The 15326-nt window shown below is 37.7% G+C and overlaps 1 protein-coding gene across 2 annotated transcripts in view; it reads left to right on the top strand.

Annotated features, from left to right (window-relative positions):
- Nucleotides 1-491: 491 nt before the first annotated feature.
- The window catches only part of exoc2 (exocyst complex component 2), a 77716-nt gene continuing 62881 nt past the window's right edge, over nucleotides 492-15326 (top strand). Inside the window, exon 1 of one of the 2 annotated variants that reach the window (XM_038291688.1) lies at nucleotides 492-563. The gene's annotated coding sequence lies outside the window, so the exon portion shown is untranslated. Of the gene's footprint in view, nucleotides 564-12500; nucleotides 12520-15326 lie in introns of those variants that run through there. The other variant, XM_038291689.1, reaches the window with a different exon arrangement.

Raw genomic sequence — 15326 nt, 5'->3', positions numbered from 1 at the left:
TTCTGCCCTGCACAATTTGGTGAGATAAATGTAATGGTATCAGTGCTCCAATGTGAGCCTGGGTGGTCTCCGTTGCATTTCTAATGATGCTGCGACTTTCCCAGAACAAGTGGAAATACCTCAGTGATGCACCGTGAAAAGAGAAATGAGGAAAGAGCAGGACTCCCACTGGGCTCCAGCGTTCTTGCAAAAAGGACATCAGACTCTCCAGAAAAAAAATGCAGATTGTCTTTCCAGTCGCACAGATATATATATATATATATATATATATATATATATATATATATATATATATATATATATATATATATATATATATATATATATATAATGTATGAAACTAAAAATATGCAGCTTATTCAGTTCTATACATTTTAGTAGTATAATTAAATCACTTAAAGTACATACAAAGATCTCTACTTCATCTTATTTTAATTAGTCTAAATACAGTATGTATCAAAACCCTAATGAGTCTGTTTTATTCGATTTTATTTTGAAGGATTTGACCGGATGTTTTTGCAGGAAACAGGAAGTTGCCTTTGCAGAGAAACCTTGTTCGTGCTGTGAGTTCCCATTTCCTAAATATTTCTTTCATGTTTGCTTATACTGTTACGATTAATATATTGTTAGATTAATAAATAGTGTAAACAGATTTAAGAGTTAGGTGAAGGTGAAGGGCAGTCAGCGTTTCTCTTCTTTGACATGAAATGGACCTATTAGCGGATGTTAGCTAGGGCTAACATTAGCTGTCATTTTAGTTATCAAAGCGACTGATTTTTATGTTATTAACTTTAATTAATCTCTGAATTGTCTTGAGGTTTGATATTGGCTGCCCAGAACGTAACTGTGGATGTAAATAAGTGGAGGATTTGTATGCCTTGTTTTGCTTTGAGGTTACGAAACTTGACCGAATAGTTAACTGTCCTAGACTGTGTCAAACTGAATGAAAATGGAAGGTCTGTGGACGTTGTGTGTGTCACAAAACACATTAATAATTTGTACAAGACGTTAACGGTCCACTTTTATTTCGGCGGGGTGCTTAAAAAGAACCGGAAAACACGCAGAAATATATTAAAGCTTTTCAGAGAGGCAGTGCAGATTGCATTTCAATTCTTTCACATTTAAAAACCCAATTTGTCCCAACATTCAAAGTGAAATTAAATCAAAATTAAATGTTTTATTTTCTTTTTTTCTTTCTTTCGCAGTGAATTCGACTTCAGAACTGCTGCTGTTAGCACATTTAGCACGATTCAGCATGTTCTGCTTACTATACTACTCCCTATGCACTTACTATACTACTCACTATGCACTGTGTACTCAGACTAGGGGTGGGTATTGGCAAAGAAGTCACGATTCGATTCGAATCACGATTCACATGCCACGATGCGATTCTATCACGATGCATCACGATACTTGAAATATTGCGATGCATTGGGATATTTTCACTGAACACTGTAAGAAAAAGATACAGCCCTTACCAGTGGCTGACTGGATGTGTATGATCTGGATAGTGTCTTCAATTGATACATAACTGAAAGCAACTGAATTCATACATAGCTGTATTTATTGAAATTACTTTTGGAGGTGTTGTCATGAAAACAAATACTGGACAGAAATATTACTATTACTGGCGTGGACACACTAACAAAAAGATCTTAGGATTCATCAAACTTAAAATAACAAAATGAGGATAATCAGTGCCATTTACATGGCCTCAGTGGTCTTTTAAACCAATTAAATGAAAACATTCAAATGTAAGACATTTCCCCTTTTGGAAATTACGTGCGTCATATCAATTTCGTTTTTACCTTCTTTGTTTTTAAAGCCAAAATGCATCCAAGCATCTGACTTGAAATGTGATGGAGCTGGGGGGCGAATTTTCTCAGTCTCCTCCATATTTTGTTTACGAATGACTCTTCTCAGTATCCCAAGGCCGGACATGCTTGCAACACAAAGCAGCAGGCGTCAACACATCCGCAGCGACATCTGCTGGACTGGAAGTGGTATTCCACTTGGTTTGATTGATGTGCGCCAACCATTAATGTATTTTATTTGTTCATTTTTTTTATTTTTTATAATCGATTCTTGCCTTCAAGAATCGATTCAGTAGATCACAAAAATTAGAATCACGATGCATCGATTTGACGATTATTTTGCACACCCTTAAATCAGACTGGTGTCAGAGAGTGGAAGCTGGAAACAAGGGGAACCTCACCAAATTTATTTAGCCAAAAGATTTTAGGGGTTTGGTTGTTCCAAGTGAGCAAATTGTGCAATATAAAAACTGTGCACCTTTAGTATAACTAATCAATATACACATATGGACATGGATATTTCAGAATGGCAGCAACATCAGAGGTTTGCAAAATGACAGCAGCATATTATTTAACTGACTAAGGTAGAAACTGTGCAAAATAGCATGAATGTAACAACTTATTGAGGTTGTTGGGAACAGTGGTGGTTATAGAGTTTTACACCTGCTGGAGGGAAGGATCTTTGATATTGCACCATGGTGCGTTTAGGGTGCAGCAGTCTGTCAGTAAAGGAACTCTCCAGTTCAGCATCAGCTTCATGCATGGGGTGGCAGACATTATCCCACAGAGATGTTAATTAAAGCCGGGCATACACTGTATCATTGCACCCAGCTACACACTAAGAGCTGTAGCTGGGTGTAACTGCTGAGATTTGTGAATAAGTTTATACAGTAGTGTTGATGCAACTGCCATCCTTTTATTTAACTAGTAATACTGTTTGCTATATTTAGTATTTTGATTGCCAGCTTTTTGGTGTTTCCCTAGTGTATTTTTAAGTTGGGATTAATGTTATGCAGACTTTTAAGTTCTTTTTGTGGATGTTTGGTCTCTCAGCTGTGTAAGATAAAATAAAACATTTAAACAAAACTTTAATTTTAGGTCACACTAGGGCTGAGCAATATGACCTCAAATCAACATCACGATGAAATGGAGGCAGTTTTACCTCGATAACGATAACTGCTCTGGCTCCTCTATTAGAAATAAAGGCATGTACAGGAAATGCAGCTTTATAAGTTAGTTATTGAATAAATCACATTGAATAGTATTTTCAATTAAATATTAAAGTCTTGTACCATTCAGGTTTAAATATTCATTGAACATTTTTGCGCAAAGGTAACAGAGCTTTTAGCAAATCTTTGAGCTCAACAGTGTGGCTGTGCTGTACACTGGAAAGAATCAATATCTAGATAAGTCATTTTTTTCTTAAAATAAGTGCATTTGTTCTTGAATTTAGGAGGTAAAAGAGAATTTTTGCCAAAGGAGCAAGATGATTTACCTTTAGAATAAGAAAACACAATTGCATTGGGCGACAGTGGCGTTGGATGTAGAAGTTTGCCCTGAAATCGAAGGATTGACGGTTCACGTGTCTTTCAGTGTCGTTGTGTCCTTGGGCAAGACACTTCACCTGCATTGTCTACTGATGGTGGTCAGAGGGCCCGGTGGCGCCAGTGTACGACAGCCCCGCTTCTGTCCGTGAGCCCCAGGGCAGCTGTGGCTACAATGTAGCTTGCCACCATCAGTGTGTGAGTGTGTACGTGAATGGGTGAATGAATGTAGTGTAAAGCGCTTTGGTCAAGTCTCCTGACTTGAAAAAAAGGCGCTATATAAGTACATGCCATTTACCATTTACCATCTTATTTACTGTCTTATTTCAAGTGCATTTTATCTAAATATCTTATTTTAACAGTTAAAAATACTCATTCCATTGGCAGATCATCTCATTTGCCTACTCAAACTAAGAGTAAATATACTTAATTTAAGAAATTGTTGCTTATTTTTAGATAATTTTTCCAGTGTAGGTGGAAGACGTTGGATGTGTTACTTTGTGTAGTCCCAACAGTTTTCAGACAAACTTTGATTTCGTGTTCTTTTTCTCAATATCTATGGAGTAATTTTGGGGCCACCGAATGTGCATTGTTTAAACTTGCACACCCTCGCTCAAAACCCGTCTGCCGCGCACTCAACTCTGACAATGCACTCTCGACTTCTTCTCTGCTTTCGCTAGGCTCCACAGGATTGGCTGATGTAATTTCGTTAACAGTTGCGTTAGGCGCTTCTTCACTGGGCTCATCCCACTGGTCTGTATTTATGCGATCAGTGACTCTTCACCTTTCTATTTTTTTACTTTTTGACTGGATTGGTGGAGTGACGTGATTCCCCACCTGCTGCTGTGGAAGGGAACACCAGCCACTAGCGCAAAGAGGAAAAACAGCACAATTATTTACCAACTAATTTAACGGATTTACCGACATCAGCAAATTTGCGTGGGTTATCGCAGTGAATGACGGTAACGGTAAAAATCCGGTTTATCACCCAGCCCTAGCACACACTATAAACTAACATAATTTTAGGTAACACTACACAGCTGTTGTGATTTATCCTTACCGCTTTCCTGATTTTTTTTAAGTTATTCCTTCTACGGATTAATTTGCTCGTTAATAGATCTGTTTATAAAAAATTACTAAGTTTAATTACGTCATTGTGTTGCCTCCTCCTCATTGTCATTGAAGTTGAACTGGTGAAAAATATTTCCACAAAAGACAAGATGTATGTACTTTAAGTTTTTATCCATTTTAGAAACAGAGCAGTAACACCTTCTTTTGAAAACAGCACTCTGTACTGTGATCTTGGTTCCTGCTATGAACTCTTTAATTAAGTTATTCCAAAAAAATGTCTGTTTTTTTTAAACATATTAAATGCAGTGTTTTCAATCTCAACATTTTTTGTGCTTCTTTAATCCTCTTTTGTGTTCCTTAGTGGAATATTGCTGTAGCATAATCTTATTAAATAGGTTTGTGCAGGGAAAACAGTACTTCTGCATGTCTGTTTGCTCAACAGACTGATTGGACGTTAGAGTGAAAGAGAGTAGATGATTGACAAGCTAACAGCAAGCTGGCGCTGTGTCCGAGAAATGTCCATGATTTGTGTTTATGTCCATGTTAGCGGGGCCACACTTAGAGCACTTTGTCTCACCTTCTCCTTCGCTTTCCCAAAGTCAGAGAGAAGAAGGTGGGGAGGGGAAGCACAGGGGCACGGCTACACTGATCCATTTCCTGTCCCCTCCTGGGGCTCTAATTGAAAAATTTGGGTGGCCCTGCTTGTTTGTTTTGGTGGAATGTGGTGGGTTGTGTTTTCTGAGGCTTTTCCTCAGTACGGCTGGTCCACAGAGCTTGGGGTGAATTGAGTGATGGAGGGCGGGGGACAAACTCACTCTCACCCACCCCTAGATTTGCAGTCTCTGTATTGTCCCCCACCTGGTAACCTCAAGCCTGCTAACATCCACCAGGCCTGCAGTCTTCTCACTGGGGTTCCTGTGACCCAGTCGGTCTGGACGACACAGACGCAACAACTGAACCTCAGGGAAGTGATTAAGGCCCCGTCCACACGAAGTCAAAACGAACACGAAACGCTGATATTTTCCAAAACGTTTGCCGTAAAGACGGAGACGTAAAATAAATGTGAGCGTCCACACGAATGCATGAAAACGCTGCAAAATGTATGCCAGGCCTGTAAGTGGCGCTGTGGTGCCAAAGCAAAAATAAGTGACGAAATGTTGGGCATGTGCACTAATATTTATACATGGTTGCCCTGCGGGTCCATTTTCGTGGTTAAGTGAAATTCAGGTGCTGAACTATGTCGTCGATATTGCTCTGTTCTTCCTGGAGATATTCCAGAAGAAGAAGATTCTGTTGTAAGCCCGACAGCAGGGTGAGTAGCATTAGCAACGGCGCCATTGTTGTTGTGATACTGGTCGCGCATGCGTGTTTAGAGGCGACGCTATGACGCATGCGTGTAAAAAAAATATGCGGTTAGGGCGTAAAGATGGAAACGCGAAAACGGCTTTTTGAAATCTTTCCACTCTGAAGGCTGAATAAAAAAAAGATCGTTTACAGACCCCCGAAACGCCGGCTTCGTGTGGATGAGAGGCTGGTTTGGTGAAAAATCTGTGCGTTTAGGCCAGGGTTCGTCTTCGTGTGGACGGGGCCTAAGGCTGCGAACAGAAAGACTGAAATTTAAAATCAGGTCAAAAACTCATTAGTGAAGAAATTAAACAAAAATCAATTAATTGAACACTTAAGAAATGCAGTGTTATGTCAAGATGACAGTAGCCCAGCCCAACACTTTTCTGTAGGAGTTAGGTCTGGGACAGAGATGAAGAAGTAGAGAATAATGTGTTTTTTCTTTGTTTTTGTTTTTTGTGTGAGTAGGGATGCAATTTATTGATTAATGAGTCGATTCGAGGTTGATGACTATTATCAATCGACTACAAATATATTAAACAGCCATTTTCTTTAAAACCAAAGTTTTTTGTTTTTTTTCAGTCTTTTCATAACAGTATGTGCAAATTTTCTTTTACAATATTCTGAATTTAGAATTTTTACAATTTGTTGTAAAATAAGATATAATGAGACAAGAACCTATTAGGTTAGTGAATCCAAAAAAATAAGATATATTTAACACTACTTAGGAGAAAGTATTGGAGGTAATCCCCTATGAACAGAGATGTAAAGTCACTTGGACGCACTGTTCATTAACTCACAAAAACCCTGAAAATCACCCATGATTATTGGTATCATGTCTTTTTTTGTCATGTTAGTTATACTTCACACTTTTTTGTCATTGCATCCCTCACTCTCTTTGCAAATTTATAGTTTTTATGTTGGGAAGTTGATGCTTCTCTGACTTGCAGCACAGCAGTTTGGGCTATATTTAGGCTTTAACCTGAGGAGCTTGTGGAATTTTTATATTTGAAGGATGAATCACATTAATTTTTGTCTACATGCTTGAAGCTATTAAACGGTGCTAAATAATCCAGACTCCGCATGGATCGTTTCACCTTTCTGTTCTGGCATTCTTTCAGCATGATGATTTCTCTGGCCTGATTAAAGGTCTGGTTCCACTTAAAGATGAGCATCACCCCCCCTTCTGGATGGTGGCTCAACTACAACACCAAAAGGACTGCCTTTGTTGCTCGAAGGCCACTGTCCTCCATTTAGATTTGTCTCTGCTACAGCGCACATGATTTCAGTCTATGGCTGATCACAGGCTTCTGTTGCACTGCAACCATCTGATTCCGGTTTGTTATAGCAAGGAAGCATTTAAAAAAAGGCATGCCACCAGCCCTTCAGGACTGACTCTGGACACCTCTGGTCTAAAGGGTAGTTTTCAGTTAATTGGATGGATCAGATTATGATCTTGTCAACCCTTTTTGACAATTTTTCATAGGCCGATTATTTGTTTATATCCATATTTTTATTGTTTTTTCTTCTCCAGCGTTTTATAGTCATTACTCTGTCACAAGTACTGAGCAACGAAATGAAAGGCCGATTTATACTCAGAAACCAGGTCGTCTGTGTGTGTCACAGTGAATGCAAATGTGCCCCCGCCCCTGTCGCAGACTCTCTGCTGCAGACAGTGTTGCAGACAGGAGGCCTCTGATTGGTAAAACCCATATCCTCTCTACTCTATCCATATTTCCTTTTTAGTACCTTACCGGCTTGTTTTGGTTTGTTTGACTACCATTGTGGAAAATGACTCGTGAAGATGGACCAGCTTGAAGAGCGAGGTGAGCGAGAACTCTAGGACCCTTTTTTCCACCTGGATCCCTGCTCTTTTTCGCCCTACAGTTAGTTTGTGATTGTCCCTCTTGCGTTGTGGCGTGGAATAACATGGTGCAGACCATGCTTCAAAACTGGACATAATTCAAAAATATATGTGATAAGCTCACTGCGACACACTTAAGGCAAGTTCGGAGATGTCCTCTCAGTAAGAAAAAAAAAATGGATGTTGTCAGGTTTTTTTTGACTGACACTCCCCTTGGGGATGGGTTAAGGGCTGAATATACTCCCCTCTGCATTTAACCCATTCCCTTGGGGAGCAGTGTGGGGTTAAGGTTCTTGCTCAGGGACCCAGAATGGCAGTGGGGCTTGAACTCAGAACCTCAGGATTCCAAGCGCAATGCCCTTACCACTAGGCTGCCACTCCCCAAAGCAGGGAAATCCTGGGATACGAACCCAGGATTTAATTTTCCAGGATGGGTAATTTACCACTTGAGCTGGATTCCTAGAAACTGATCCCAACAATGTGGAGCTATACGTTTGACTGCTTCTCCACTAAAACTTTTTTCAACAGCTTAGTAAGGAGTTACTGTGTGTTACTGTGGAAGTCCGTCAAAGTAAAGATTCTTTAAATAGCTCTTCTATGTAATAAAAACTTGAATTAAAATCTTATTGATTAATTAATTGATTGACTTTATTGGTCTCACAGTGGAGGAATTTACTCGTTACATCTGCTCAAATAGTCAAAGGAGAAGAAGGTGCATGGGACATACAGTATTTACAGTGTGTCCACATATGACATCATTTTTTTATTTTTTATTGTAGGATCTTTATAAAGGGTTATTGCACGGTGTGTTTACATGAGTATTTTTATAAATGGATATTTATTTATATAAATATATATAGTTATTAATCCAGTTGATTCAATTTCAGTTAATGAAAATGACGTGTTTCAGTAATACTGATCTCTCAGAATTATATTGCATTTAAAAATTAATCTTCAATAAAAGAAGGCAACAGAAAAGTAATTGTTCTACATCTAAGTGATGATTTTCCCTGTATTTTACTGTATATCTATTTCATTCATATTGCTCTGTTTTGTCTCTAGATGTTTCTCACGCTCATTCTTTTTAAATTTAACATAAACCAAGTGCGGCAGGAGCGGTTTGAGCCCGGCTCACCAAGGTTCAGATTGCTCCTCTGTGCCTCGTCACCGGGCAGAGCCGCCTGTCTCCAGCCTCCTAATCCTCTGAAAACATTGTCTTATAGTTGCAGGGCTATTCTCCATATTTCTGTTTATTGTTTCAAGAACTTTTTTATATGGGAAATTGGACTTCACTTCATTAATCCGAACTCCGTTAAGCACTTGAGAATGACAAACAAACAAACAAACAGATAGCCCTTAAACATAACAAAGCCTGTGGGTAAATATGATGCTGGTAGGACAGGGAGCCAGAAGCAAACATCTGATGAGTTTGTCTCCATGAAGCGGCTGCTCTGCAGAGATGCTGACTCATTGTAGAAATGGTCAGCATGCCAAACAGACTCTGCCCAGTTCATCCTAATGCAGCCCATTTATATGAAATCTGATACAGTTCACACATATTATGGCTAATTTCTGGCTATCGGGTACATTAGGCTGTCCCCATCTTAAGCGGCGTTGGGTGTGAACGAACAGTGAGGAGGATTGTTTAAGGCTCTGCCCAGACTGATCGACCCAGGCTGGGAGATGTTTGGCCGGCTCTGTGCATTCAGAGGAGTCGGAGGGATCTTTGATGGAATCTGGTGTTTGTGTAATGATGGGGAGCATAGAGCAAAATGGGGTGAGGGTGTGTATGTGTGTGTGTGCTCAGGGGGGGGGGATGGATCGAGGGTGATGAGCTGTTTTAAATGGGTCCCTTTGTGCCCATTGAACCCATCACACAATCACTCACACTCGCGCTCAAATTTATGCCAATCATTGCCATATGTGAGTCACCTTTTAGCTCCGAGGGCTAAATGATCCAAAATCTGAGCCGGGATTCATGACGTGGTCACGGGGCACTGGGATCTGTGTGTTTATGGACTACGGGGGGGAGCAAGTTTACATACATTTGCTTATTTGTGCAGAATACAGTTTTTCAAGTTTTGAAGTTGTCAGAATAACCTTTTATCAGTGTTATGCATCAAATAACCAGTTGTTTGATGCTTTGCTAAGTACAGCATTAGTAATAATTGGTGGCTTTTATAAGATGTAGATAAATGGAAGAAATTATGCTGAATTCAGAAAATGTATTTAGGCCGTATGGTGTCCCACATGGAGCAAAAACCCTGTTTGATTCTAACAAGATTTTGCTTTCTATCTTTTCAAGCTAAAATCTATATCATTCAAGAATTTATTCATGCAAAACAGTTTATTACATATTTTGTGTGTTGCTTTGGAATACAGTGGAATCCCTATAAAAGAAAAAAATATATATATATATTCAACATTTTCTTTTGAATTAGTGGCAGGAATTCTGAAAAGCAGTCCAGGTAATGCTGGCAGCCTATTTATGTTAATAAAACCAACCTGAAGACAGTTTGGAAAACACCTCCAAACACTCAAAGTATTTAGTACTTTAACTTAGTCTTCTGTCCTAGCACTTATTTATCTTGTAAGTTATTTATATTTATTTTAATCATTATAAAATAATACTTTTTCAGTCTTAGGATTTCAGTTTTTATGCTTTTGTCTGAATCAATAATTTGACTTTTTTTTGTATTATATCAAAACAAATCGTAGAATCAACAAGGGCTGGGCATTTATCACATCATTTGTAGTTATTGTGATAAATTTATAAACATGATAACAATTTAGATTTATCGTCTTAGCAATGAATTAGAATTAGCAATGATTAAAAAAGCATTAAAAATGGGTGAAGTGAGAATTAATATTTATTTTGTTTCTCTGTCTTTTTTTTTCACTGGGGCATTGGCAAAGATCGAAAAAAATCGAAGAATATGAATAAATGGGGCATCTAGGTTTAGTGATATAAACCACGTTTTGTGATAAAAATCACACTTTTTTATGTAACTGGCATCTTGAAGAAGGCTATTTTAAATTTGCATATTTTTTTAGAGCATTATCTGTGATTGTGTTCACAAATATACAGTTATGTTATAACGACTTCAAAGAATAAATGAACAGAAATGAGTGTTTTTATACCGATGAAAATTTAAGGCCATATTATCCAGCCCTAAAATCTACGCCTCTCTGTCTTATCTGTTGGTGCAACGATAGACTATGAAGAACCTGTAAAAATTCAGTTATAAACAAATAAATCAAACCATCTTTAAGATACTGAACTCCAAACCCTTTATTTACAGATTGATTATAAAAGGAAAAAAAAAATTAAGAACCTCTATATCATTTTTATATACATATTTCAAATGAGGAAGAATTTTTCTCATATTTTTGAAAGCATGATGTAATGATGATGATATTAATTTTACAATGAAAAACAACAGAAGCTTTGAATCCTTTTTATTAAGGAAATTCAATAAAACCATAATTTTCTTTTAAAGCAACATGTAGAGGAGTTTATCCATCATCATTAGTTAAACCAATTGTAGATTAGCTTCATTTGGTATTGAATTGGGACACTTAAACAAAAATAAATTGGAAAAAATTATAAATATTTTGCTATTATAATGCAGTTAATTGTTTTATGACATTTTATGTTTATGTTTATGTGGAAAAATATCTACTCTTTTTTTGCTTTTTGAAATAATAAAAAGAAATGGTCAGAAATATTAAAAAAAGAATTTCTCTAGAATTATAATTCATGATTTGTACTCAGCAATATTAATCATTTACATTTAAAAACAGCAATTGTTTTACATAAATCAGAGCTGCTAAATAATTAAAGGCCACCCTGGTCAGCATCCATGGAAAGTAAAGAGGAAAAAGTCGCAGTGCCGCATCCTTGTGACTTTTAGGGAATTCTGTAAGTAAGAAAGCTAAAAATGGTCCTTTAGTGTCTGGAGATTAAATATAGCCCACAAAAAAAGATAGAGCGATGCATGTTAGAACAAAATGGTTTATCATCTTCTAATGCCCCCTAGAGGCCTGCCATTTTAAACGTTTCTTTACATGTTTCCAGTTGGTGATTCTTTTGCTTTTCATGCTCCTTAAAGAAGAAGGAGAAAAAAAAGAGCAAGTTTTTCTGTCCAGCGTCCGTTTGAATAAAGTTACAATTTCTATTACCTTGTTAGCGGGGTATTTGTGGTGATGCATGACATGAGGCTTGTGCAGGAGTCCCGTTACTTTCTCTGCGACTCGCTTCATCATGCGAGCGTGCATGCTGTTACACACGTGTGTGTGTGTGCGTGCTGGATGTTATAGAGAAGGGTCTGGGCAGTGTTCCCGTGTCCATGAACAGCCCCCTGAGTAAAGTAAACAAAGCGGCTCTTTTCTCATCCCAGCCGTCAGCAGGCTCTCCCCAGGCCCGCGCCGAAGACCACACACCCAGACCACACACACACGCATACACACGCATGCACACACACAAGCACTGCCCAGAACTCTCTGCAGATCCTTCCTTATGCTCGCATACGCACAGACCACACAACACCAGCCTGGGCCCCTCGCACGCAAACCTCGTTGAGCTGTCATTTTGCCTAACGTCTGTGTGTTTCTGTGTGGACAGGCAGGGAAGGCTGTGGTGTGTTTGTTCACGTGTGTTATATAGGACAGAAACACTCCTGGAAGTAGAATCTGAATTATTATACAAAAAAAAAAGGGGCTGTGATCTCCCCCCCACGCCGCTCCCAGTCCAAACATGTGGGATTGATGAAGGATATACCAGGCTCTTGTTTTAGGCCTGCTGACCTCTTATCTTCATCATGTCAGATTCGGAGCCCCTCCATTTCCTCTAACAAGCGCAGGGCAGCAGCAACAGTGCAAGGTAAATCCTGCTGGAGTGTTGTCCTGAACTTTGGGGTGCGAGGGCGGCCTGGCCTGGCCGGGAAGGAACCGTCTCAGAACCGGTTCTCTCCTGCACCGTGATGTTTTTTCGGTCGCTGTAGTACTGCTTACATTAATCCATCTGTGTTTTTTTTCACACACTGGTCTTTTAAAGTCATTTTAAGTTAAAAGTGTCGTTAAAATCCTACCTTGCAACTCATGATTTTGTTTTTTGTTTTATCTCCTCTGACCCAACTATAAACCAATGTTTTCAACTCCCTGTTTTAATTTCATTTAAAGTAAATATTAAATTTCTCTAATTTATTTTTTTTTTTACATCTAAAATATGTGTGAATATATTTAAATGTTATCAGGTTTGAAAATATAGTTTTACTTTTGTGGGTAATAAGTCATTTAGGAGAATTTCTTGAAACAGATGTTTGGAAATGGTCTATATAAACATAGGTTGGTTGTGTGAGATAAGACAGAGAGCATCACTTTGTAAACAGCTATGATGAATGACAGCTTCAAGTAGGTTGTACTAAACCTCCTAAGGATGCCTCTAAGTATTTTGATTTTTCTTTTTCTCAATTTCCTAAATTAATTTTATTAGACATGTACAATCTAATAAGATATTTCTAATTTTCTTAATGTAGTATTAACAGGAATCAACATAATTTTACTACCTTGACCTTTAACATGGGAGGTTATGGGGACATTAGGGTGTGTGTTTGAGACAGGAGCTGTTAGAAAGCTGGTTTTATTATTTTAAAACACTAAATACCTTAATTTTCTGATTTCCTAAAGTAAAAGTGTCTATCATAGAGGCTATATTTTCAGAGGATAAAACACAGTGACTCCTGTGACACAGCCTTCTTGGTATCCGCTGTGGCATCACTCTGTTTCTTTTCAAAGAGCTTTTTCCAACTCTTGCTTCCTCTAAGCTCTTTTATTTAAATATTTCACTAAATCACTGTTGATATTTTCATTGCAAAACTTGATAATGTAAATAACTGCGTATTCTGAATATTGTGCAACACTAAGGAGCCAACATCGAGACACCTTCCATCACTAACAGCCACCAGGAAAAGCAGGTTGATTTTGATATTGGCTACTTCCTGTCACAGTTTAGTCTAAGTTTAACTGTTTTATCACAATATGAATATTGTAAAAAGGCTTTAAAAGCTTTACTTAAATATGAAAGATTGAGTTTGTAGGATATGGTTATGAATTATAAAACTATTACCTCTCCACCACCTTCCCAAGAGAAAAAAATAGTTACTCTTTAGACATGATGAGAGAATTATGAGTTATTTTACAAACATTACTTTTTACAGTTTGGTCCTCGCTTTTGGCTTCATTACTGGGATGCTGCTGCTGATCCTGAGTCTAAAATTGGGAAATTACCATCTAAAGATTTAGATTATTAGATCCCTCAGAGTGAAAGTTTTACTGCTCCTTGTTTTGTTTTTGTTTTTTCTTACGTTAGTTGGGTTTTTTGTTGTTGCTCCTTTTTTAAATGTCACACATTAAGTTTATTTGAGTTTTAATACACCTTGTCTATTAATTAATTAAATCAATGATTCAATCTGTTGATGAATATTAAATTTTTGGCAAATCTGGATTGCTTCTTTTTCCTACCAATGCACTTTTTTGGGCTTCCGTAGTTGAAGATGACATCAGCTCATCACTTTTTATTCTTGGATGTGTTCTGATAACCGATAAACTATCTACGGTAACTGTGTAACACCACTAGCTGTAAACATTTTCATTGTTTGTTGTCAAACATTGTTTTATTAGCATTTTCACAGCTTGAATGTTGTTGACCTTTAAATCAAGGTCACCTTCAAAAGGAGATAAATGAAATAAAGCGGAATTCCTATTTTGAAACTTAAGGGTAAAAATGATTGATTCATAAAATTTGGTTGGAATCAAAACTTTTACAGGATTTAAAACTTGAAATCTAAGATTAAAGTTTTAAGCCCAGCCCTAATTGTTTTATTATTCATCACTTCTGATGTTCTTACTTATTTCCTCATCATTTGTCCTGTGCAGAGGGTTACCACCATGGACTAGATAAAGGGTCGGTCCCTGTGAACTTCTGCATTGTTTGAGTAAAACACATTTTGGCCGCAGAGCAAGCTTAGCTGGAGGTATTTCATGAAGCCGAGGTTGCTCCGAGGAGTGGCCATCATTTATTAGCAAACATCTGCTCGAATTGAAATGCTTCCCTTCATATTTTTGCATCATTTGAAACCGTTTCTCTCTCTCTCCCGACTTAAACTGATTTCCATGGTTGCTCCTTCTTTGGTACCAGAATCTGTACAGTATTGTGTGGGCTTAGGAGGAATGATTGGGCAGACCGGGTTTATTTATTCTGCGCTGTGAGGTTTACATTCCTCCGATCCTCTCTGCTCTCTGTCTACTTCATTCTTGGCCCCTTTCTCTGTGTTCGCTAATATCTGAGAGATAACTTTTGCAATGCATACATTGTTTTTAGACAGAAATGAACTCTGAGCCAAATTCTGATCATATTTTGGTCAAACTGTCTAAATACATGGCCTCGGTGTTCAGTTAAGGTGCTTGTTAAAAAAAAAAAATAACAGTTTGACGTATTAGTTGTTATCAACAGCATTAGCCTTATGATATTATATTCAAAGTTTTTATACTGTATGGAAGATATAAAAAAAAAATAGAATAGAAAATTATTGGAGTTATACCTTAGTAATACCTTGTTTTTTCCAGATTAAAAAATGTATTTTCTGATCAATTTAAATAATTTACTCTGGTTTTATGTTTAAATCTAAA

Source organism: Cyprinodon tularosa, unplaced genomic scaffold (assembly GCF_016077235.1).
Source record: "Cyprinodon tularosa strain WSP-4 unplaced genomic scaffold, ASM1607723v1 ctg30, whole genome shotgun sequence".
Classification (NCBI taxonomy): domain Eukaryota; kingdom Metazoa; phylum Chordata; class Actinopteri; order Cyprinodontiformes; family Cyprinodontidae; genus Cyprinodon; species Cyprinodon tularosa.
Note: the sequence above shows the minus strand (reverse complement) of the source record. Positions and strands in the feature narration are given on the sequence as shown.